Raw genomic sequence first — 24,847 nt, 5'->3', positions numbered from 1 at the left:
GTTTCTCAAAACTTTCATATTAAATGACCCATCTTCTGGCCAGGCTAATACACCATCGTTTCTGGTGTAGTGCATCCAATTATCAAACCAAATTACAGTATGATAGCCATATTCGCCTTCCATATAAGCTGCGGGTGTTTTGTACTTATGAAGTAATTTACCACCATGCGTTTCAATTTTCTTGTCCGGTTTAAAATAATTTTTCCCTTTCTGAAACCATGAAGGCTTTTTTATCTCACTATTGTTCCAAAAACTCATGTTTAAGTCAAAATCGTTTGTTCCGTAAACTTCGAAAATGTTTTCCTGGTGTTCCACTATTCTAGCCAATCCGTGCGCGAAAGACACCAACAAGCCAATCAGGTTAGAAATACAGTGTTCAGAACTGACCAATCTGATACCAGCTCGCCACTGTCACGTGAGCCAATCAGTGCGCTTTCTGTGACGTATGTTAGCCAATCACAGCGCGAACCAAAATGAAGTATGCTGCCGCTGCAGCTTCTTTGCGTGTTACTCCGTAAACTCACCCCTCCTTCACAAAACTTTTTCACGGCGCCATTTCAAGCAAACTTTCCAATGAATTTTAATTAGTAACTACAAATAAACAAACCACTTGTCTGTTTCGCTAACAAAGTGATAGGTTTACAGTCATTCAGAACTCACTCTTCGCATAAAATAGACTACGCTATTTCTATACGATCATTCGCACATTTATACGAAAACCCTAATCATTCACGCACGAAATCTTGGCAGGACTTGACCCAACCACAGAAAACGTCAAACGTTAATAAGAATAGACGACGCTATCTCACCCTTCTCTCAAGCTTGGATAAATCCTATTACTCTTTTCACAAAAGTTTTAAAACGGGCAACAAGTCCCTATGCTTAATGCTACGATTTCATAGGCAATCCTCTCTATAACATTTAACCAGTCAATCTAATGTCCCTAAACTTGTGTTGTACGTCCACAACACGTGATATATTCTATACCACAATTTTGAAACAGAACAAATGCACTGTGTAACTCTTCTAGTCACACTACCCTTTGCCGGAAAATAACCAGGAATTTTTCACACTGCTGGAAAAAATCCTTTCGACTACATACAAGTGAACAAACTTAACAACATTTTTTAGACATGTATCCTATGTAATTCGCATGTAACATGTATGTTACCATAGTAACCGGAATCTGCTACCAAAAGAATTGATCCAGCGTCACTATAGAAATTCTGTCTCACATGCGTCAACATTCACTACCTAATACTCACCAAACTAATCAATAACCAGGCCCATGCACAAAGACAGAAAATTATGAAGCTGAATCATATGGCCTAATTCACTACACTACACTATTAAACTCATCTGTTCATATTTACAGCTGCAGTATAACATTTTTATTCATGAATTATCAAAGAAACATTTAATTAGACCATAGAGGCCAACAGATTTAAACTGATGGTAACAACTCAAAAATCAAGACCAGCTTGACGTTTAAAGTCTTTTATTTTAAAATTCTCAAATTTCATCAACTTTATTAGCTTTTTATTAATACCAAACATTTAATTTTATTAATTCAGTTTTATTCAATTAATCATTGGCTCAAAGGTCGACAATCGTCATTGCATAGAATAATGAATTTAAGAAAACATCATCCCTATTCCCTAAGTTAGCTTTCTGACCTGAAAAGAAAACGAGATATAATAAACAGTTGTGTTCTTACGTGTCCATAGGAAATCGGACAGCACTTCGCCCTCAGGAAACAGTCAGCCCCATTCCCCTCAAGAGGCCCAATTTTTATACCTTTCTTGCTCGCTAATCTAACTAAATGATATGTTTTAATAAACTGCAGCACCCTGATTGGTTGCTGACTGTCAGACCACCAAAACCACCTCTTCCAGAGTGACAACGTCACTATATCATTGTTCTTTGACATGAGTCGACACTGGCTTCCGAAGATTCGCAACATTTTAAAAGTTGTTTGACAGATTTCCTCCAGAGCTCGGCAAAATCATCTCTGTCACTTCCTTGGCCTTGTAGAAATAACATCCAGAGCACTCAGTACACAAGTCTCTTTTGTTTGAGCCACAGTCCATTCAAAAGTATAGCTTTCCATGGAAAAGTTCCAATATGACTGCGCTTGGCTCTGACTCTGCTCACGCACAGGCCAACCAATATTCTCCAGAACTAGTACTAGGCCTCAAGCCTCTCTCTCGAGCTAGTATTTAAACAAACACAAAAGAATGATTAATTCAAGTAAAATAAACCCTTCTGTTACCCACCCGACCATTGCTAATAATTAACCCATTATTAAATGACATCTAGCAGATGCAAACAAACAAAGCAGCACATAAAATATCTACCATTCTTCATATAGTCCAGCTGAAGTCTTTATATTTCTGAAAGAGTAAAAAGATGATAAAATTATACACAGACAGACAATCACGACATAGGACAAACATATAAGCACATATAATAAAAGCACATGCCATAAATGATCAGCCGCATATTAATAGTGACAAGGACAATAGGACAAACATAACAAACAAAACAATATTAATCATGTGTTACAAGACAAACTCGCAAATGCAACAAGAGCACATGTTTTTAGACCCGCGTGTTCAAATGTGTGGTGCAATCTTATACTAAGTTGGATTAATTAAACAAATCATGCAACAATTCATTAATAGATTAATTCATGTTACAGGGAATGAATTTCACGAGTCAGAATAAAATAATTTCTGAAGCTCGCTCCATCAGTAGAAACTGGTTTTGAACTTTTTCTAACAAGATCTTGCTTTCTAAAAAGTGTTCTAGGGTCCCGCGCACACGCAGAAACTTTGAGTTTCTGAAAATGTCATAAAGATGAAGGGGGATCATTACAGAAGCACTAAGTCTAGAACCCGAAGCTCTGACTGCGTATTTCCATTGCGAGTTGCGTGCACAAGAAAATCCACCGTAAACTAATGAATAAAGGTTTGGAATGGCAATATTTGAATGCATCAGGGATAACTAACCATAAGAAATAGCCTTCATGGCTTCCAGCGATTGCCTTTCTACCTGCTGTAATATGCAGACATCAGGAAACGAAAAGTACCAAGGTCTTCCCTGAAGGAACGGCGGCCTCATCTGCGATGCTCATTCAGGGGACTGGGCACTTCATACCAAATCAGCACTGAACCGGCTGCAGATTATGAGACCTGATTAAAGAAACAGTGAATCAGGTCCTTAGAAAGTGGTCTGCGCTGGGACCACCCTACTGGACTCTGGCACAGCTTTCAGCAGCCAGCAAATATCATACAACAGACCCCAAAGCACGGTTTAGGAACCAGTAGTGTAGGGTGAGACTGAGGGTTAGGGAGAGAGCTGAGACTGTGGTCAAGAGGATTGTCAGTTGAAAAGAGTCTGTGGCATTCGCAAGCAGCCTGGGCACTGCCCGCTGGATCTTAGGGTATGGGTGAGCTCTTTGCTCCTGGTCAGACCTCACTAGGGGGACCATGGGGTAACCAGGGGCTTCTGGAACTCAATTGTGTGGTGGGACATAGTTTGCTTCCAATGACCCTGGGGTCTGCCCTCCTAAGGCTCTGAAAATTGGGCAGCCCCTTCAGCACTTAAGGTAGTCTAGGGGTGCTCTAGGTCAATCAAACATTCATTAAATCTGTTGCCACTAAACTATAAAATAAATATCCAATTAACAAAATGCAATGAACTAAATGTCCACCCCAGTTCTCATCTTTCAAGGAAGTACTTTAGTGCATACTAGAATGTAAGATTACACACTAATACAACCAAATACAATTTAGTGTCACTGAGAAATATTATGCAGTAAATAGCTTCAATCTGCTATCTCCACTCTCCCCACCTCTGACATAGGTGGGTTCTCCACCAGATAAGAGATTACCCCGTTGGCGCTCAGGTGCAGTTCTCAAAACTCGATGGGGTTGCAATCAGTCATGCGGCTCAGTTTTGAATTTACATACAACACACTTTTCCAGAGTGCATTCCCCCTCTCTTCTGCGCAGGTAGCGAGCCAACAGACAGCTCCATTGGTGTGCTCTTCTCAGACACTTGCTTGGCACCCACTCTGTAGACAAACACATTTGCCGTTGTGTCTCAAAGAGCCAAGCACATTCATGCAATCTACGTCTTACGTGGTTGCATTCACACATTTACAAGAAGATCGACAAAATAATGAAACAAAGAGGAGCGGTGGACTCCTGCTTACACCACCGCTCCCAAACAAAGCGCTACATTTTCGCGCCGAATATTAAAGAGTGGCAGGCGGGTTCCCGCCTTTGAAACAAAGGACATTGTTTTCCAATGACGCCGAAGTGCAAAAATAAATGGCAAAAATCAAACCCATCACACTTGCTGTCTCTTCCCCCTGCCCCACAGCTAAAATACCAACAAAATATCTCTTCTTTGCCTCTCAAGTACGGTCTCCCCTAATCTGAACACGTCCACGAAGAACTTTCTCTGCTTCCAGTCGGTTCCTGCAGCCTGCACTCAACTTCCGCTTCCGTCCACTGAAGAGGAGGCACTACTGTGTAGTTCAGGAAATAGAGAAAGGACTACAAAACAGTACAGTGTGTGTAGTCATCAAGCACTGGCAATGACAACCGATGTCCTAACTTGCCTCATACAATGCAAAGGTAGGCGATCGTACCAATTAATAGCAAGGCCACAGTAACGGGTTGGCTCAGGCTATAAAAGCGGTGCATGAGCACAATTTCAATATATTTTGTATGTCAGCATACAATAAATATCATGTTACATTAAAATATGGTGTCTTTAAAGTTCAAGTAAATATATGTTTTAGACGCTGAATCATGCTAAATCATATTATTGGTTATCTTTTAAAAGTAAAAGTAAACTGAAACAATTTTGGCCCAGATCTGATTACATTTCTGAACTTAAAGGCAGTCAGAGGTCATGCGTATCATTAGGGCTTTATGTTGGATAAAAAAAACTGGGGGGTGGGAGGTCTCTCAAAGGCCTGTGGCCGAGATAATTAAGGGCGTGGCTTAAAACACTTGAATTCGAAATATCTGCTTAGCATTATGTGCCACCTGACTGGTATTTTGCTGCTTCCTTCTGTCTTTGCATCGAGATATACATAATACTGTAGTGTCTGGGACACAGATGAGGGGAGGGAAATCTATGCCACTTAGTGGGGCCTAGCTATGATACTGAATGACGACACGGACGCTATCTGCTGGTTAGGGCCAAAGACCCCGAGCGGTCTTCCGGCCATTTATTTATACCCAGGGGCTACCCCGCCCCTGAGGTGCATGCGTGCGTGTATGCGTACGTGAACGGGCCGGGTGGCTCCGTTACTACATCCCTCCAAACTCGCGGATCAACAGTCCCGGCCAGGAGGATCACTTAGGCGAGTCCACATTCCATGCATAGTCTCTCAGTCTCTGGTTGGGAGTTGGATTTGGCCTGAGGTGATACCTCTGGCTTCGACGGCTTTCCGTGTCCTCCATTTCCTCATGTCGCTCAGGGTGATTCCGGACTTCACTCGAGGTGTTCTCAGGACTGGTGGCCTTGTCCGGTACGTGTCTGGGCGAAGTTGTTCCTTCTTCTTCTCGTGGGGCCATTGATGACTCACTTCCCACTAGCCCATGATCCACGTCTTCAGCTCCTTCGGATGTTGAGTCGGTGTTTCCACTCTCGCGAGAGACGCGCTTAAACCATGACACATTCCGTGTCACAGCTCTCGTGCCTCTGGTCGCGGATACCATGGTGCCTTGGACATTTACGATCTCCCACACTTCCGGTTCAAACGCAGGGTCATACTTTGAGTGCCTGTATCTGTTTTTGAGGACAACCTTGTCGCCGACCACTAGAGATCTGGGCTGGGCTCTCCGAGCTTGACTGGCTTTGTCATTGGTGCGCCTTCGTCAGTCTTGGGTGGCATTTTGATTAATTTCAGGTGGGCACCATGCCGGTGCAGTCGGCACACAGTCTCTTGGTACTTTCTTGAACAACAAATGCGCTGGGGCACAACGCGTGCTTGAGTGTGGCGGTTGCCGGTATGCGCTTAGGAATTGGGACAGACATTCTTCTGCGTCCTCTTTCTTTTCCACCCCAATCTGGAGCGCACGATTCAGAGTTCTCATAAATCTCTCGACTTCCCCATTTGCCTGGGGCTACTGTGGGGTGATTTTCCTGTGGTGGATGCCACGTGCAGTGAGGTAGGCTTGGAAATCTCTTCCCTGGAAGGGAGGGCCGTTATCTGATCTCATCTCCTCTGGCAGGCCCATCATGGCAAAAACTTTCTCAAGAGCTTTCTTCACGTGCATGAACGCAGTGGAGGGCACCACTTCCACGATGGGGAAACGGGAGTAGGAGTCAATCAACGCAAGGGTATGTCGTCCATACGGGAAGGATCCGAAATCTATGCTGACTTTTGACCACGGTTCACGACACGGGTCCTCGGTTATCACTGGGTGAGGAGCCGGATCTTGGCTTGTTATGGTGCACGAGTGGCAGTTGCTGACTTCCTCTTCTACGGCTGCATCCATGCCGGGGAACCACACTTTGCTGCATAGCCTTCCTTTCGTCTTCGACACACCTTGGTGGCCTTGGTGAGCTAAGCGCACAACCTCCTTCTGCAGTTTGGTGGGAATCACTATCGCTGTCCCTCGGAGGACCACTCCATGAGGTCCAACACTAAGCTCGCTCTGGGCTCTCCACATCTGTTGCCTTGACAGCTGTTCTGCGGTTGTGAGGGCACTGACCCCGTCCAGGAAGTGTTTCCAGTTCTGATTCGACAGCGTAGCTTTCACCTTGATGAGGCACTCGTCCTCATCAGTGGCCTTACCAATGGCCTCCAGTGTGAGGGCCGTCGGGCAAGCCTCTTGAGATAGCATCCTTACATACTCCTCGACCTCCTCCGTGTCTGCCGACCCTTGAGCTGTGGTTATGGTTCCGGGGTGTCGTGACAGAAAGTCTGCGGGATTGTCTGCTCCAGGTCGGTAAATGACCTCAAAACGGTAGGTCTGAAGCTGGACGGCCCACCTCTCGATCCGGGGAGGGGCCAACCTGGCCGTTCCTGCGAACGAAGGCACTAGGGGTTTATGGTCTGATACGACTTTGAACTCGTGTCCATACAGGTAGAGGTGAAAATGCTGGCATGCCCATTTGATGGCTAGCGCCTCACGTTCAATTTGGGCGTACCTCATCTCGGTCGCCATCAACGCCCTGCTTGCATATGCTGTCGGTACCCACTCATGTGCTTCCGTTTCCTGCATGAGGACAGCCCCGAGACCAACGGGACTCGCGTCCACGACTACCTCTGTGCGCCGGTGGGGTCTGAAGTAGGCCATAACTTTATCATCAATCAGCGCGTTCTTGATCGCCGTGAAGGCCTCGTCTTCTCTCGCAGACCATGCCCAAGGTTGGCCCGATTTGGTGAGGACGCGTATTGGCTCCGAGAGGGACGCCAAGCCAGGGATGAAGCGGCCACAGTAGGTGGCCATCCCTAGGAAGCTTCTGACTTCCGTGGCCGATGTGGGTTTGGGCGCTGCTCGGATGGCTTCGGCTTTCTTCAGATCAACTTGGAGCCCTTCCCTGGAGAATATGTAGCCAAAGAAATCCACGGACTCCTTGTAGAAGGAGCACTTGTCCCGGTGCAAGGTGAGGCCATGATCAGCTAGGCGTTGCAAGGTGGCTCGGAGGTGCTGTGAGAAGTTGGCCTGATATTCAGTGTTCACTATTCTAGTGATCACTATGTATCAGTCCAAACAACCCTTATGGTGATTGGTTGTAAGTCAACCTTATAGACCAGCTATCCTAGTAGCATGGATACGAGCAGTCTTCGGGCTAAACTCTAGAGGGCGTGTTAAGCCAGCTGTTATACCATCACATATACCCCTTGAACACCAAGTGAAAGGACACCACACAAGTGTTATGAAAATAAACAGTGTTTTTATTTAGATCACAACAGCCCAGTACTCTTTATGAGGACAGGGTACTAAGCACACAACAAAACTCTTCCGAAAATACTTTAAGTTGCACAATTTACACAAATGCCCAGGGCACGAAAAACCATATACTATGAAAGTGGAATGCGAAATTACTAGCAGGTAAGTACTGGACTAATATGCTTTGGAATCGCTAGGACTACGTTACTGAACCTTCAGATTACTAGTAGGAGGCCTAGGGGACTCTGGTGCAGAGTGTGCACTCTCACACGGGATGCGGGACAAAGTCTATGGGAGCTAGTAAAAGCAAAGTTAGTGTTCTCGGGCGTACCCGATAAGGTAGGTTGAAAACAAAAGTAGATCTGGACCCTTGGATAGTGAGGCTATGCTGGGGCACCGAAATGCCGAAGTTACCTAGCCCAGGGGCTGCGGCTGCATAGGTCTGAAAAGACGTCGGAAACCTTCGTTGACGAACCAGGAGCCTGAAAGAAGGAGTTGCTGGCAGGCGACCAGTGAAGATTGTTCAATGGATCCAAGCCTGGATCGAAGACGGAAGACACCTGTAAGCAGAGGGGACCAAGTCCTGAATCACTAGCCAGTGATCAGATGTTATGTTATGTTATGTTATGTTAAGGTATGCTTGTAAAGCGCACTGTCACCGTGGGTTTCCTGGCGCTGATCTGATGCTGAGGGGACAAAGAGATTTAGCTGGATTGTGGGAAAAGCCAAGTTTTTAGAGATTTACGGAATTGAATGAGAGAATTGGAGGTTTTGAGCGGGGGAGGGAGAGAGTTCCAAAGTTTAGGGGCCAAATGTGCGAATCTCCGACCTCCAGATCTACAAAGTTTGATAGAGGGGACAGCCAGGAGGTGGAGGTGAGAGGATCTGAGATTACGTGAAGGACAGTAGGGCCTGATGAGGGATTTCAGGAAGGCAGGGCAGGGACCGGTTAAAGATTTGAAGGTGAGGCAGCCGATCTTAAAGGCTGCCCTCGAAATGACAGGAAGCCAATGCAATTTGGTGAGGAGAGGTTTGGCGGATTGCCATTTCGGGATCCCGAAGGCCAGTCTCGCCGCTTGGTTCTGAACAATTTGTAGTCTGAGGAGAAAAGATTTAGGCAGACCGTGATAAATAGAGTTCGAGAAATCCAAGCGGGAGAGGACAAGGGCCATGATGACTTGGATCAGGGCTTCGGGAGTCAAGAGATAGGCCACCTGCCTGATCCTGCGCAGCTGATGCATGCAGGAAGAGACCACCATCCCTATCTGGGGTTTGAGGGATAGCTCGGAGTCAATAGTGACCCCGAGACTTTTCACCGAGGCCACTGGTGTGGGGGGGGGGCAAGCTCTGCCGGCCAGAAGTGCGGACCCCAGTGGGCAGAAGTGCGGACCCCAGTGGGTAGAGCTCTTACCCGGGAGAACGAGCTCCGTCTTCCCGGGGTTCAATTTGAGTTTGTTCTGGCACATCCACTAGAGGATGTGGGACATGGCCGCCTGGAAATTAGAGATAGCAGAAGAAGAGTTAAGAGGAAAGATGAGTTGCAGGTCGTCAACGTAGTTGAAGACGGTGACGTCCCACTGCCTCAGAGAGAAAAGAAGAGGTCGAAGGTAGAGATTGAAAAGAAGAGGGGATAAGGAGGAGCCCTGGGGGACCCCGCAGAGTGAGCGCTCCCTAGGTGCCCTAAAAGTGCCCAAGCTGAGTGTCTGAGACCTCCTGGTCAAAAAGGATTCGACCCATGTCAGCGCCAGGCCCTGGATGCCGGCCTGCTCGACACGGTGGAGAAGGATGTTGTGGTCCACCGTGTCGAAGGCGGCCGACAGATCTAAAAGTACCAGGGCCTGGGGGGTACCCTTGTCAGCGCCGTCTCTCAGAGCATCCAACACGGCCAAGATCACTGCCTCCGTGGAGTGGCCGGGTCTAAAACCGGCCTGGTTGGCCTCGAGAAAGTTGGAGCTCTCGATGAACTGTGAGAGACAGGCGGTGACGTGAGCTTCCAGGATTTTAGAGAAATAGGGCAGGAGGGAGATAGGTCGATAGTTCGCCAGGACTGCGGGGTCGGCTCCAGGCTTCTTCAGTAGAGGCACCAGGACAGCCTCCTTGAAAGAGCTGGGCACCGTGCCAGAAGAGAGAGAGGAATTCAGCAGAGGGAGGATGCAGTCAGGTAAAGTAAGGCAGATGTCCCGTAGTATGGATGGTGGACAGCAGTCGTCCGGTGATCCAGACTTGACGCGAACGGCCAGTGTGGCCAGGGATGCAGGATCTAGGGGGGGGAAGTGTGTGAAGGAAAGAGCATTATGAGGGGGGGAGACCGAATCAGCGCCAGGGAGGGTGACCGGGATAGTGTCCTTGATCATAACAATTTTCTGTAAAAAAACGTGCTAAGCGCATTACATGATTCCTGCGTAGGAGCCTGGGTCGGGAGCGTCCTAGAGTCAGAAGTGAATTTGTCGAGGACTGTAAAAATCTCCTTCGACTTGCAGGGGGCTGATAGGATTCTTTCGGAGGCATATGCTTTTTTGGCCGCAGTGATAGCTTTTTTGTATTTGTTGCGAGCGGCCACATAAATGTCTCTGCTTGACGGACAGTAATCTCTCCTCCACTTGCGCTCCAGTTGGCGAAGTTCCAGATGTAAGGTTTTAAGTTGGGAGTCGAACCATTTATGGGAGTTGCTGTGTCGAGAGCGGGGGAACTTAGTTAAGGGGGCAAAGATATCGCTAGCTGACGTGAGCCAGTGAGAGATGTTACCGTCTAGCTCATTGGTACAGATATCGTTGGGGAAGAAGGGACGGGTTTGTGACAGGTGAGCTAACAATTTAGAGGAGTCAGCGGCCCTCCACTTGCGGGCGGCACCGCCCTCCCGCGGGGGGATCCTAATCTGACCAACGACAGAGATTGTGGTCTCAATCAGAGAATGGTCGGACCACACACAAGGTGTGATCAGCGGGCAAGAGGATTTAACCCCATGGACCCAAATGTGGTCGAGAATATGACCACCACTGTGGGTGGGAGATTTGACAAGTTGAGTGAAATTTAAACTCAAGAGGGCTTCGAATAGTTCAGTGGCATGAGGTCCGGCAGCCTTATGTTGGAACCAGTAGTTAAAATCGCCAAAAATGGCGACGCGGGGGGAGGAGGTAGTGAGATTGACAAGCTGTTCGGTGAAAGATGAGGGGAAGGAGGGCATAGGGTGAGGGGGGCGATAAAGTATTATAAAAGTGACTGCGCCCACCTCAGTCCCAAGACTGAGAACCAAGTTATCCACTTCAGGGAGAGTCATGGAAGCGGTGGCAATGATCTTTAAATTCTTACGTATTACCGCTGCCACCACCCCCCCCCCGGAGCGACCCCCAGGGCGATTAGTTTTCAGCAGATAGTAATCTGGGGGTAAAGCCGCCAGGATGTGCACCAGGATGGCACCGGATGGAGTCACCTCGACCAGGTGAGTGGGCGACGCTGGGCTCTGCAGTCTCACGGACCAGGAGGAGTTGTCGGCGACCAGGATGGAGGTGCGAGCTGTCCCACGATGGTTGATGCTGTCGACGTCTCTGGACCCAGGATTGGGACAAGTCTTGGCAAATTCAAGCCCACGCGGTGGACCTAAAATGGCGTCTGGAGTGGACCAGGAGGGTCCGGGGTGCTCCTCTTTTGGAAGGGAGCAAGAGCCAGTCTGGAGCAACCAGACCAGCAGTGGTGATGTCGTCGGTCAAATGTAAATGTAAATGTAAATGTATTGGCATTTATATAGCGCACTACTTACCCGTAGGGTCCCAAGGCGCTTCGTCGGGAAGGCGCTTCGTCGGTCGTCGTCGGGAAGGCCACAAGCCAGCGGGCTAGTAGCCAGACAATGCGGTGAGCAGCCAAAAAGCAGAAGGGCCCCACGCAGATCTCGTGGATGCTGGGGGGCTGGACTTTGGTGCTGGAGCTGCTCAGGGTCGGGGCTTCTCGGACCCCAAAGCCCTCACCAGAGGATCCCTCTGCGGTCGTGCTGGATAGAAGTCGTGCAGTTCTGATGATGGCCGGTCCCTTGAGGTCTCGTCGCACCTACGGTTCTCAGCTTAGCTGTAGAGGTAGGTAGAGGTCAGAGGTGCCAGGGAAGCTGGGTCTCGTCGAGCTGGTCAGTCGGATTCTGGAGGAAGGACGTGCAGCAAACCGCAGTGTTCTTGATGGTGCCTGCGGGTGCAGGGTGACTACTCCTTAGCCACAAGGGAGAAATCTTAAGAAGAAGTCGAGAGTTCCTTTCGTAGAAAGTAGTTTCTTGATTCAAAGATGATCTAATTTGGAAGGGTCCCCGCTCCTGCCTTTATCCTAAAGAAAGGGGTGGGTACGCGACTAGGTCCTGCCCTAGGGGTGGGACCAGGAAGGGGTGTGGTTACACCCCTCTCCCATGCCAGTCTTTCCCCAGCTCGGGGGCTGGTGTGCCCCTGGAACTGGTTCTAGCCGGCAGATGCGTAGTGAGCACCGGGGTGCCACTTGCAGTCACCTTCCTGTAAAGCCCTGTCTACCCAGGATACACAAAACCCTGTCTCGGATGGTGCTAGCACCGCCCCTGACAGGAAACCCTTTGTCCAAGCTCCCCTCGCTGGAAGGACTCCCAGCTGCAGGGGGTCAGACTTGTGTCTGTGGTGGCAGCATCCATTTTGTGATGCTGAGGCTTGAGTTAACTTTAACCGGGGTTCACAGTTACATACATGTCGTGTCCCTCTAGAAGGGTGGAATGCTAACCCCGTCGCCAGAATTGGCGAGGGGTTAGTATTCCAATTCGTATGACACCTTACTCGACATGTTTTGATAAAGCGATACCAAAGATAGCATATAACCGCGAGGATTATAATGCACTTAAGAGTATATGGTATGCGTTATCATGGAACAGCTATTAGGACTTGGTTCCGCAAGCTGCAAACGGGCTCAGCTCATGCCAGAGCACCATCTCACACGATTCCAAGCACTCTGCCTTCAGGATTGTCAAGGCCTGCCATAGGAGTGACTGATAGGAATCTGTGTGTCCATTTTAGGGTTAGATATAGGTATACTATATCTAAAGCAAAGGGTGATTACACCACCTTGCCCCAGCTGTCGTGCAGCCAGTTGTGTCAGATTTAGATGGCCATCCAGGGGTGGCATAATACATGCTTCAGCCCCTGGTAGGCCCTGGGTACACCTATGCCCCGAGTTACAGGGTCTGATAAGGTGGCCCAGTACCAATTGGATAATGCACCTAAGGTACACATGTCAATTTAGTGAGAGAACAGCAAGGCTGTGGGTCTGATTAGCAGGCCCACAGCCAGAGAAAGTCGTAAACCAGTGAAACAAAAGCAAAAAATCTGGGTGATCATAGGATTGCAGACCCTACTCTCCTACAGGTGCGTGTGGTGTTCCTCGGGGGTTTTGGAGAAGACGAGGATATCGTCGCTCAGATTTATAACTCCGGGTAATCCTGAGAGTGTCTCCCTAATAGCGTTTTGAAAGACTTCGGCGGCCGACGACACACCAAAGCTCAGACGCTTATACCTCCGAAGTCCGACATGAGTGGAAAAAGTAGTGATGTTGCGGCTGTCCGGGTGAAGTTCGAGCTGGTGATACCCGGCGTTGAGGTCCAGCTTCGAGAACCAGCGGGCACCGTTGAGGTCCGCTACGATGTCGTCCATTGTGGGCGCCAGGTGCCTTTCCCTTTTCACTGCCTTGTTGGGTAGGCGCATGTCCACGCACAGGCGTGTAGCACCCGGCTGTTTCGGTTTTGGGGCTATCACCAAAGGCGACACCCATGGCGTCGGGCCCGACACCTTTTCTATAACGCCCAATTCTTCAAGTTTTCGCAGTTCTTCCTCCACCTGCGGCCGCAGGTGAAACGGTACTCTCCGGTGTCTGAGGGCCGTTGGTCGGATGGTTGGATCCACGTGCAATTTGAATGTCTTTCCTTTTAGGCAGCCAAGCCCTCTGAATAGAGCCGGGAAGTCTCGCAGCATTGCGTCCGCATGCAGCTCATGTACTTGCCGTGCAACGAACACCAGCTGATGATCCTCTGCCGTGTGGCAGCTAAGGAGCGTGCCACGCCTCCCACCTGTGACATGGAACTTTGTTTTGACTTCTTGGTCGTTGCAGGCATCTACCACTTCGATCACTCCCCTTAACAGAAGCGGGTCGTCACTGTCATAGGTATGGATTTTGGCCTTCGACGGTGACAATGGCGGGCGTGGCGACAGTTGTTCGTATTGAGTGCTGTCCATCACATTCACTGACGCTCTCGTGTCAATGAGCGCTTGTACGGGCGACCCGGCAATGGAAATTTCACACATCGGGGGCGGTCTTCTTCTTAAGCCTTCTCTTCCAATGAAAGAGACAAAAAAAAGTCATCTTCATCGTCCTCGAGGCGAAACGCCGATCTGGAGGCGTCGCTACATGGACCTGGGTCTTCCAGTGAGAGTTGTCGCACAGCCTGTGCGGGGCTTTTCCCGCCCGATCCGGGGCGACAGTTGCCGCTGCTGCGGCACATCTTCGCGAAGTGGTTCATTTTTCCACAATTAGAGCAGACTTTGCCTTTTGCAAAACACCTTCCCCCGGCGGGATGGTCCATGCCGCAATTTCCACATGGGTTACGTGACGTTGTCTGGGAATTTCCTCTCTGAGATTGTGGCCGTCGCCGAATGGCATCCACGTGCTCTTCTTTGATGTGAGGGACTTTCGCGGCCGCACCAGGCCAGTCGAGGGCCGCCTGCATCTCATCAGCCCTGGCGTTTGATAATTCATGTGATCGTGCAAGGACGAGGATTTCATCCAGGGAGATCCTTGGTTGCCTGAGGATGAGGCGTCTGAGTTGCACCGACCTACACCCCTGGATTAGTTGTGCCCGTATCTCCTGGCGCTGATCTGGGAGTTCGCAGGCTAGAGCCAGCTTTCGCAGCCGTGCGTAGAAGGAGTCGATGGATTCCGTTTTGCCTAGTCTTGCCTGGTGCAGTTTGAACCATTTGTAGTCAGGGTTCACCCTGGGGTCAAAGTATAGGTTCAGTGCTCTGACAGCGGTGTCGTAGTCGTGGTCACCACCCCTGTCCGGCAGCGTCTCAAAGAGCTCGTAGAGTTCATCACCGCCGTAGCACATGAGCAGGGAGCGTTTAACTCTGCCATCGGTCTCTCGGACGCCGACAAAGTAGTGGTCTAGCCTCCCAATCCACAGGCGCCATCTTGCAGTGGCCGTGAACGGATCCGCAAGTTCACTGAACGGGGGAAGGGGCGCCGCTAGACCATGTCCGGGGGGGGCTAACGCAGCGGCCGCTGCAGTGCCTGCGGCAGTCCCAGCGGCTTGGGGTGGCACAGTGGCAGGAGGTCCAGTAGGCACAGTGGCAGGAGGTCCAGTAGGTGGTGGCATTTGAGCTTGCGCAGGAACCGCAGCCGCGGCTCCGCCATCAGCAGGCTGTACATTCATGGCCGCTGGAGTGCGAGCACGTGGATATGGCTAGTGACGTATTTTTATTAATCGAAATAAAGTGCTATTGACTTGACTTGGCTAGTGACGTAGGACCAAGACGGGTCTGTGTGCTTAGGCGCGATGATGGCCAGATCCGGTGCAGCGAGGAATGTGGAGCTCTGCCCTCGGGTGACACGGGGCCTCTAGCAGGCACAGGCCCACTTGGTGCAGTGTTGCACATCTTCCAGGCAGGGCCCTGAGGATTGGGGCAGCTGGCGTGGCTCCAGGCGCGCAGATGCAGAGGTGCGTCCGTGGGCCGATTACACCCCCCAATCCGACGCTGCTGTCCGCCCGATTCGTGAGCAAACGCAGGGCTCTTCCGGCTGTCGTCCGCCCGATGCGTGAGGAAACGCAGGGCTCTTCAGGCCGGTGAGGCGTGCGCATGCGCGAGCCGAAGCTTCCAGCGCAGCCAACGTGTTCCAGGCGCGAGGGCTGATGAGTTCCCCCGGTGCGCCCGCTAGGCAGGGCGAGCACTCGCCGGCGCTGCAGGTGAGGGCACGTCGCACGGGGGTGCGGAGGCGGTCACACCGAAACGGGGTCGCGGGAGGGTCAGGTAGCACAGCGGGCCGCAGACCTCCGTCGGGCAGAGGCGCGGGCTCACCTGACGTACCACGGCCTGGTACAGGATGGACGGCGTGCACCAGAGTGTGTGCACGCGGCGATGCCAGTGCCAAGGGCCTGGGCACGACAGGCGTGAGCTCTCCCGTTGGGTCAGGTCGTCAGGCACCGCTGCGTGGCGAGGCGTGGGTGAATTACCGCCTCGTCGCCAGTGTAGTGTCTGGGACACAGATGAGGGGAGGGAAACCTATGCCACGTAGTGGGGCCTAGCTATGATACTGAATGACGACACAGACGCTATCTGCTGGTTAGGGCCAAAGACCCCGAGCAGTCTTCTGGCCGTTTATTTATACCCGGGGGCTACCCCGCCCCTGAGGTGCATGCGTGCGTGTATGCGTACATGAACGGGCCGGGTGGCTCCGTTACTACAAATACAACAAGTAACATTACACCTACCACAAGCCAAGACTACTGGCTTTGTCAATAGGTGTTAGTTGCATAAGATAAATAAGCAACAACAATGGCATCTTTATATAAAATAGTTAAAATGCTTCAGTTTCGAAAAGATGAGACTGAAAGAACTGTAAGGAGTCCCTTTAAAGATACATCAAAAGCAGTGAAGGGAAGTACTGCTGCGAAGTTAAGATTATATTTTTTTCACTCGGACGCTGAGAGTAAGGATAGAGAGCCCTAAAGGGACCTGTCTCAGCACCTGCTTATTAGAACTGCTGGCAACTGAAGCATCCTCAAATCATCAAGAACCATCTCATTTTGAGAAGTCATCAACTGCTAATCCTCTGATCATCAGTAACAATCACATCTTGTGGCATCATCAGATACTCATTTCCAAGTCATCCTCAGGTCATCAGGCTCCCTTTTCTAAGTCTGCTGATGACCTCAAGAGCTTGATGATGTCGGATGATGTGAAAATGACTTCTAGAGTAGTTGGAGGATCATTCAATGACTCTGGGATGGCTTCTAAAGTAATCCTGTTTGACCTGGGCCGGCGGACCTCCGCTGACTGCCGCAACTACCCGGTGTCCGCTCCGGAGAGAGAGGTGAGGCCTGCCTGCTGTGGGGCGTTTCGGGGGTTGTGTGGGGGCCCCGTGCGTGTTGTGTGGGTGGAGAGGTTCGGCCGCTGAATCGGGTGGCGGGAGCGTGTGGCCTCTCCTCGTCCGCCCCCCTCCCCCTTCCTCTGAGGCCCTGGGCTCCGTACTGTGTGACTGGGAGCCCCTCTCCAATGGGACAGAACGGATGCTGGGTGCTTGTGCTGGGAGTCGGCTGTTAGATCGGGCGGCGGAGTCGGGCAGCCTCTCTTCATCTGGCCCCATCCCCCTCCTTGGGGGGCCTTCCGTCTGTGCCGTGATTGCAACATCCCTCATAGCTCCTTCCTGTGGCTTTCTGTGGTGCCGGCCTGATCCCGGGGACAAGTCGCTGCCCACTGGACTGCATCTCTCACTGCCCTGCTCGCTGATCTCTGGCGGGCGGCGACTCGCTGTCCCTTGTGTCTCCCCTCCTCCGTGTGCTCTGGCCATTGTGGGAGATGGGCTCTGTGCTTCCCTGGCCTGCGGCCACAACGAAGATCCCCCACTGAAGTCTTTATATGGAATACACCTGAGGAGGTCCTGGGATCCCCTGGATGTGCTGCCTTCCTTGGGCCCAGCCTGCCGTGGACGCGGACAGCCTGATCTGCTGACCACCCCGCCTCATGTGATTGAGGAGGTGTGCGCGTGGACGTGGGGGTGCGGACCTTTTAGAGGAAGGTCGACGGTCGGTCGGGTGGCTGGGGGAACCGGTGCATGGAGCCCTTGGCTTGTCCCGGGCCTCATTCCCCCCCCCATCACCCTTGGAGCCTCGGAGGGTCGGTGGTACCTCGACTGCCATCTCGGGCAGTGGTGCTTAGGCTTCCCTGCGGGGGCTCTACTGCCTTCCAACGCCAGGGGAGCGCTGGCCGGCCCTGATCTCCTGGTCCGCTGCTCCTGCCTGGTGTGGGGGCCCTGGGCCGGGGCCGCTGCCTGGCGCTCTGTATCGGCCGCATGGCTCAGGCGGCGGGGGGGTCCTGGTTGTGGGCTCCACCACTGGATCCTGTTGTCTGGAGCTGTGACGCCCTGCTTCTGCTTCTGGGGTTAACCCCTGGCCTCCATCCTTGGTGATCCGACGACCCAGGAGCTAGTTTGTGCTCCGCTAAGGCCCTGGGTCTCCCTCTTACATCCTCTTTCCTTGCTTCCCGGCTGACCAGGCTGCCCCCGGGGAACTCTCATGGTTCGGGATAAAATACCCAAGACACCGGCTACTCAGACCAGAATGGACCGGTTCACCACCAAGGATGCCGGGGCTGCTGGTGGTCCTGCTGGTGCGGGTGCCCCTGCTGCGCCTGACCTCTCGGTAATTCTCCAGGCGATCCAGATGTCGCAGTCCTCGGTCGAGGGCAATATTGCTGAGGTCCGTGTCGACATTACAATGATCATGCAGGACCTTCGCAACGCAAACAATCGGGTTAAGGAGGCGGAGTCCCGAGTATCAGCCGTGGAGGACGACGTTCAGCAACTCAAGACCCAGGTGAATCGGCACCAGTCCCACACGCAGGAACTCCACCAGCTGGCCGAGGATGCAGAAAACCGCGCCCACCGCAACAACCTTCGCCTGGTTGGCTTTGCTGAGGGAGTGGAACAAGGCCGGGCAGCAGACTTTGTGGAACATTGGATACGCCCCTGGATGCCTGAGGGGGCGGTTCACGATCGAAAGGGCACACAGATCGCTTGCTCCCCGGCCACAGCCAGGTGCCCCGCCACGCCCAATTATCCTGCGGATACTCAACTACCAGGACAGAGACGCTATCCTGGCCAAATCCCGGAGGAAACAGCCGCTCAGACACGAGAACCTGCCGATCATGGTCTTCCCTGATTACACCCGGGAGGTCCAATCCCAGCGTTGCTCCTTTGGGGAGGTCAAACAGAAGCTGCGCTCGCTTAACATTAAATACAGGCTCCTCTTCCCTGCCCGGCTGCAAGTACTCTTTCAAGACAAATCCCTCTTCTTTGAGACCCCGGAGGAGGCGTGGACATCGGCAACAGAGGAGTGCCCGCTGCGGAGGCCTGCTCAGGATTACGCTCCACCCACCTGGCTCCCTGGACTGCACCGACTCCAGTTTGGCTTCGCCTCGACCGTCCCTGATAGACCTTCCGGACACCGATCTTTCCTGTAGCCCGACACTGCTCACTGGGCCGGCCTGACCACAACACAGCGATGTTAGCTTTTCATACCATGTTTGAGGCTCCAGGTTGGGGTTGTTTAAGACCAATGACCGAGACTGAGACCAGTATTCCAATGGGTTACTAACGGTTTCTCAATGGTATACAGCATGGACATCCTACTATGAGGAGGGGTCCTCCACGACTTTCCCAGTTTCCAAGCATTTTGTCTTGGAGTTTCAGTTCTCTGTTACTGTTCGGGCGACAGATGCTTCCGTTCCTGAAGTGTGGGGTGGGGGGATGGGAGGGGTCAGAGCTCCTGCTCCGTTTTTTTTTTTTTGTTTTTTTTTTTTTTGGTGTAAGACTTTTATTGACAGTTATCATCCAAGTAACAGCAGTACATTTATACAGTAAGTATGACGTAAGGCAAAAGAATATTTTGTACTTCTACACAGCTATTCAGCCGACAACCCTCCGGTCCGGCAGCAAATGTTGAGGATGATACGGTAAATCTTTAGGATGCACTTTTCGGAGCCATGAAGTTTTACTTTTAAGTCCATTTTTTTTTAAACCAAACCAAACGTAATGGCTCATTTGTATTGAATAGTCACAAAGCAATACGAAGAAAGGTTACCAGTAGAACATGCCGACTCCCAGCACCCAGGTACGAACCCCACCACCCCCAAGCACAGTGTGAAATGAAATCCACATCAACAAGATTACAGTTCTATTCCCACCCCAAAGCCCTACAAGTTAATCAATCATTTCCTCCTCATCATCCGAATCTTCGTCTTCATCCTCCTGCAGCGGGTCGCACAGGTCCCCTCTGTACCTATTCCACGCCTCCCACATCCTATTCCATTTCTTTGGGTTTGCTCTTAGTTTATAGACAGTTCTTTCAGTTATCATCAATTTGTCCATGTTCTTGCACCATAACGCCAAAGTAGGTATCTCCGCCACCCCCCACCTCTGTGCCACATCGCGTTTAGCCACCATTGAACCAATCGTGACCCACTGCTGCTGTCTGAGGTTGAGGTCAGTGCCCTCCCATATATTCAAGAGACAGAGGCGCGGCTCCGGTGTGAGGGAAGTATCAAGGGCCTGTGATACTGTGCGCATGACCTGTTGCCAATATCTGGTGATGAGAGGGCAATCCCACAGCATGTGTAACAATGTGCCGTCCTCCCCACATCCCCTAAGACAGTGAGGGGAATCAGCCCTGTGTATTTTATGTAAGGTGGTCCTTGTATAATACACTCTGTGCAGCACTTTTAACTGTATGAGCCTGAACCTAGTCGACACCCCAGCCTCCCTCGGAGACGCCAGAGCAGCATTCCAGTCCGTCTCATCCATAGCTCCTAGCTCATCCTCCCACTTTTCTCGCAGTTTCTGCAGGGGGTCTGGGAGATTATTTAGCAATTTGCGATACGTGAGTGAGGTGGCCCGTGTCTGTAGAAAATCCGTAAGAAGCCGGTCTTCCAGGGGTGAGGACTCCGGGACCGTAGTCCCCGGTTCCAACACCGCCAGGAGAGCGTGTCTGATTTGGATGTATCTGTATGTTTCAGTGGGGCTTAAGGCATATTGCTGTTGTAGTTGCTCGAAGGGAATCACCCCTGAGGACGACCAGAGATCCCCTACCGTAGAAATGCCTATATTATCCCACTGGGTGAATCCCTTACTGGTCCTGAGGCAGCCCAGTTTCTTGGTGTCCCAAAGCGGGGTAAGTTTCGTGATGACCCCCTTCCATTTTAGCCTAGTAAGCGCCTTGTACCACAAGGTGACCGTATGTTTAGTAGGGCCAATCAGGTCTTTGAGGAGACTTGGGTTGTATAAGGGGGCCAGCAGACTTTGCGTTCCCAGTTGGGCCCTGTCAGCCAGATACGCCGGGTCGCTGTGCGATGCATGGAGCCACTGGTTGAGTACCTTGAGTTGAGATGTCCAGTAGTAAAGCTGCACATTTGGTAGCGCTATTCCCCCATCGTACCAACCACGGTTAAGTTTGAGGTGAGTTATTCTCGGAGGACGCTCACCCCATAATAAGGTAGTGATAACTGCGGTGATTTTATGGAAGTAGGAGGGCGGAATTACATCTGGGGTATTCCCTAGAACGTACAGGAGGCGTGGAAGCGCCATCATCTTAAACAGGGCAGCGCGGCCCAGGAGCGTGAGTGGCAGGGACGACCAGTGTCGCGCGTCCGCCTTCAGACGGAGGAGGGGGGGTGCCAAGTTCCGGTCGTAGAATACGGCCGTATCGTTGGTGACATGGATGCCCAAGTACTTGAAGGAGACATCGGTCAGCAGTAAGGGACAGTGTTCAGGGAGGACTGGCCTAGGGCCCTTCAGGACATAAAGGACCGATTTCGTCCAGTTAATTGTATAGCCGGAGGCTAAGCCATGTTTATCGCAGAGTGCCAGTAGTATCGGAACACTCGATTCTGGGGCAGACAAGTAGACCAACATATCATCGGCATACAATGATATTCTGTCTTCCCAGGCCTCCGTCCACTTAATACCCTTCAATAGTGGTGTCTTTCTGATAACAATCGCGAGAGGTTAAAGGACCAGTGCGAACAATAACGGGGACAGGGGGCAGCCCTGGCGAGTTCCACGCGCTAGAGGAATCGCTCGCGAAATGTGGCCATTGGCTGCCACGTGGGCAACTGGGTCCGTTTAGAGTAGTCGAACCCACGATAGAAATTTCGGTCCGAAGCCCATCCGGGTCAGAACTGCGAACAGGTAGTGCCACTCTACCATGTCAAAAGCCATTCTGGCGTCTAGCGACAAAATGGCCGCCGGTTCTGTCAGTGAATGTGCTCGAGCCAGTGCGCCGTGCACTCTACGGAGATTTAGCGCCGTACTCCTGTGCGGCATAAAGCCGGACTGGTCGGGGTGGATCAACTGGGAGAGGTGTGGAGTCAGCCTAATAGCAATCAATTTCGCCAGGATCTTCGCCTCCGCGTTAATGAGCGAGATCGGGCGATAAGACGCACAGTCCTCTGGGGGTCTGCCAGGTTTTGGGATAGCTACTATTGTCGCCAAGCGCTGGTCTAAAGGCAGCGTTCCGGTCTTGCGGCAGTTCTCAAGCATGGCTAGCAGTGGCGGGCCCAGTGTTTCTGACATCGTCTGAAACCACTCGATTGGTATCCCGTTGGGGCCCAACGCTCCGCCTGTACGCAGTGCACCTATCGCCACACGGAGCTCCTCTACCGTGAGGTCCGCTTCCAGCTCGGCCATCGCCTCCGGTGATAACGTTTCTACTTCCACATCTTGGAGAGCCAACTCTGCCGCTTCAGCCGTGACCACCACTTCCGGAGCATACACCTCTTGGAAGTGGATTGTTTTTGTTTTTTGGAGCTAATGCTTTCTGCACCACCTTTGTTCGGCTACCTCTGGGTGAACACTCTTACACTTTCTTGTCCACATGTCCTGGGCGTTATTTCACCTCCACTACCTAAACTGAGCTGCCCTGTGGCCCGGCTCCCCCCATAGCCTCCTCCTCTCCAGCGTACTAAAGTGCTATCTTCGCTCCACCTAATGTGCTGGAATGTTAACGGCCTCCTGGATAAAATTAAGCGTGCAGCCGTCCTGAGAAACGCCCAGCTTCAGTCGGTGGATGTACTTATACTCCAGGAAACCCATTTATTAGGTCAACGTTGCCCCTTCCTTGCTCGCTATGGTTACAGCACTGTCTGGCATTCTGGGTTTTGTAGGGGGTCCAGAGGGGAGGCCATTCTGGTGCCTCGTGCGCTTCCCCTAGTGGCGTGTAAGGTGACACATGACCCTCAGGGTTGCTATATTCTTTTGGAAGGCACGCTTTGAGATCGCCCACTTAATCTTCTGTCTGTCTATTCCCCTCCTGCTCTGCTGACCCCTACATTCCGTGGACTTAACCCGCTGATCGCGGCTCTGCCCCTAGGATTGACTGTGGTGGGGGGTGACTTTAATGCCATTATGGACCCTGGACTCGACATCGCGTCCTCTCCATCCACCTCCAGGATTGCTCAATCCAGCCTCCTCTCTTCGTGGGCGGCCAGTTTGTGTCTCGGGATGCCTAGAGACTGTGGCACCAGACTGCTAGACACTACACCCACACTTCTGCCTCACATCACACCCATGCATGCCTAGACTATGCTTTCTTGCCAGTTCAGGACTGACGAGGGCTCAAGGCAATTTCTATCCTCCTGAGGGGGCTTTCGGACCCTTCTCCATTGCTACTTCGAATATCCATCCATCCTCCCGGCCGCTCTGGCGACTCAATTCTTGGTTCCTCCAAGACAAGGAGTTCAAGGACAGCATTGGTGCTGAACTCGGCGCCTACTTTGCCACTAACCACAGCTCTGTGTCCTCCTCCCGTACCCTTTGGGAGGCTGGTAAGGCCACTAAAGGGGGTTCGCTAAAGGCCAGCTGAAACTCACCCGCGAAGCACGTGATTCCCAGCTTACCCACTTGGAAGCCTAAGCAACCCTGATTGAGGCGCTGGACCCCGAGGATAGGTCTGAAGTCCAGGAACGGAGGCTAGCGTTCCTACGAGATGAGATTCAACAGACCTCTCTGGAAGCTGCAAAGCTTCTTTGGCGGTCGTCTGTGGCCCGAATGTATGGCTGGGGGGACAAGAATGGGAAGCTCCTGCATCGCCTCGCCACTTATCCCATGGCCAACATCATCATACCTGAAATGGCGGACATAGACGGAACGCTCCACCGTGCACCGGTGGCAGTGGCCCAATGCTTTGCCTCTTACTACGCTGCCCTATATTTGGTGCGGTCACCTGGCCTTTCGCTCTCTGACCTCCTCCAACGTGAGGAGTTCCCTCTTCCGCGCCTTAGCGAATCTGACGTGGCTGCGTTGGACCTTCCGCTCACACCTGTGGAGGTATCTGATGCTATTTCGCGCTTGGTGGCTGGTAAGACTCCCGGGCCAGACGGACTCCCTCTGGTCTTTTACTCCTCCTTTCTTGACATCCTGCTTTCACCTCTAGTAGCAATGTACAAAGAAGCGACGGAGTGCGGCTCATTTCAGTCGAAGACGGACCTCGCTACCATCGTGGTGATCCCTACGTCCCAGCCCCCACTGCAGCGCTGCTCGGACTATCGTCCCATTTTACTCATCAATACGGAGCTCAAAATCTTTGCCTCCGTACTAGCCAATCGCATACGCTCGTACTTGGCCCAACTCGTCCACCCTGACCAATGCGGCTTTATGCCTCTCCAAGGGACTAGACACTGTCTCTAACGCCTGCACCTTGTCCTTGCGAATCAACACCTACTGACCCCCTACTTATCCCTTCTCCTTATCGACTTTGAGAAGGCTTTTGACTCTGTCGACTGGAGCTACTTGGACGCCGTGTTGGACCAGATGGGCTTTGCCACTCCTTTTTTAAATCTGGTGCGGTTATTATATCACCGTCCCTGGGCGCAGGTCCTTGTTAATGGCGCGCTGTCCTGCCCCTTCCCCATTGGTCGGGAACTGCCCTCTTTCTCCGATCCTTTTTACTCTAGCCATGGAGCCGTTTGCTTGCCTTATCCGCAATGATCGCCCTCTTATTGGCTGGAGGTGGCCCGGCCTAGCGGAGGAGGATACAATTGCGTTATACGTGGACAACGAGCTGTTGTTTTTGGCTGACCCCGCTCGTTCGGGGCCGCTCTGCCTTCGGGCACTGACCATTTTTGAACAAGCGTCCGGCCTGCACCTGAACCCGTCCAAGTCCGTTCTGG

This window comes from Lissotriton vulgaris, chromosome 11 (genome assembly GCF_964263255.1).
Source record: "Lissotriton vulgaris chromosome 11, aLisVul1.2, whole genome shotgun sequence".
Classification (NCBI taxonomy): Eukaryota; Metazoa; Chordata; class Amphibia; order Caudata; family Salamandridae; genus Lissotriton; species Lissotriton vulgaris.
This window is presented reverse-complemented; position numbering follows the sequence as displayed.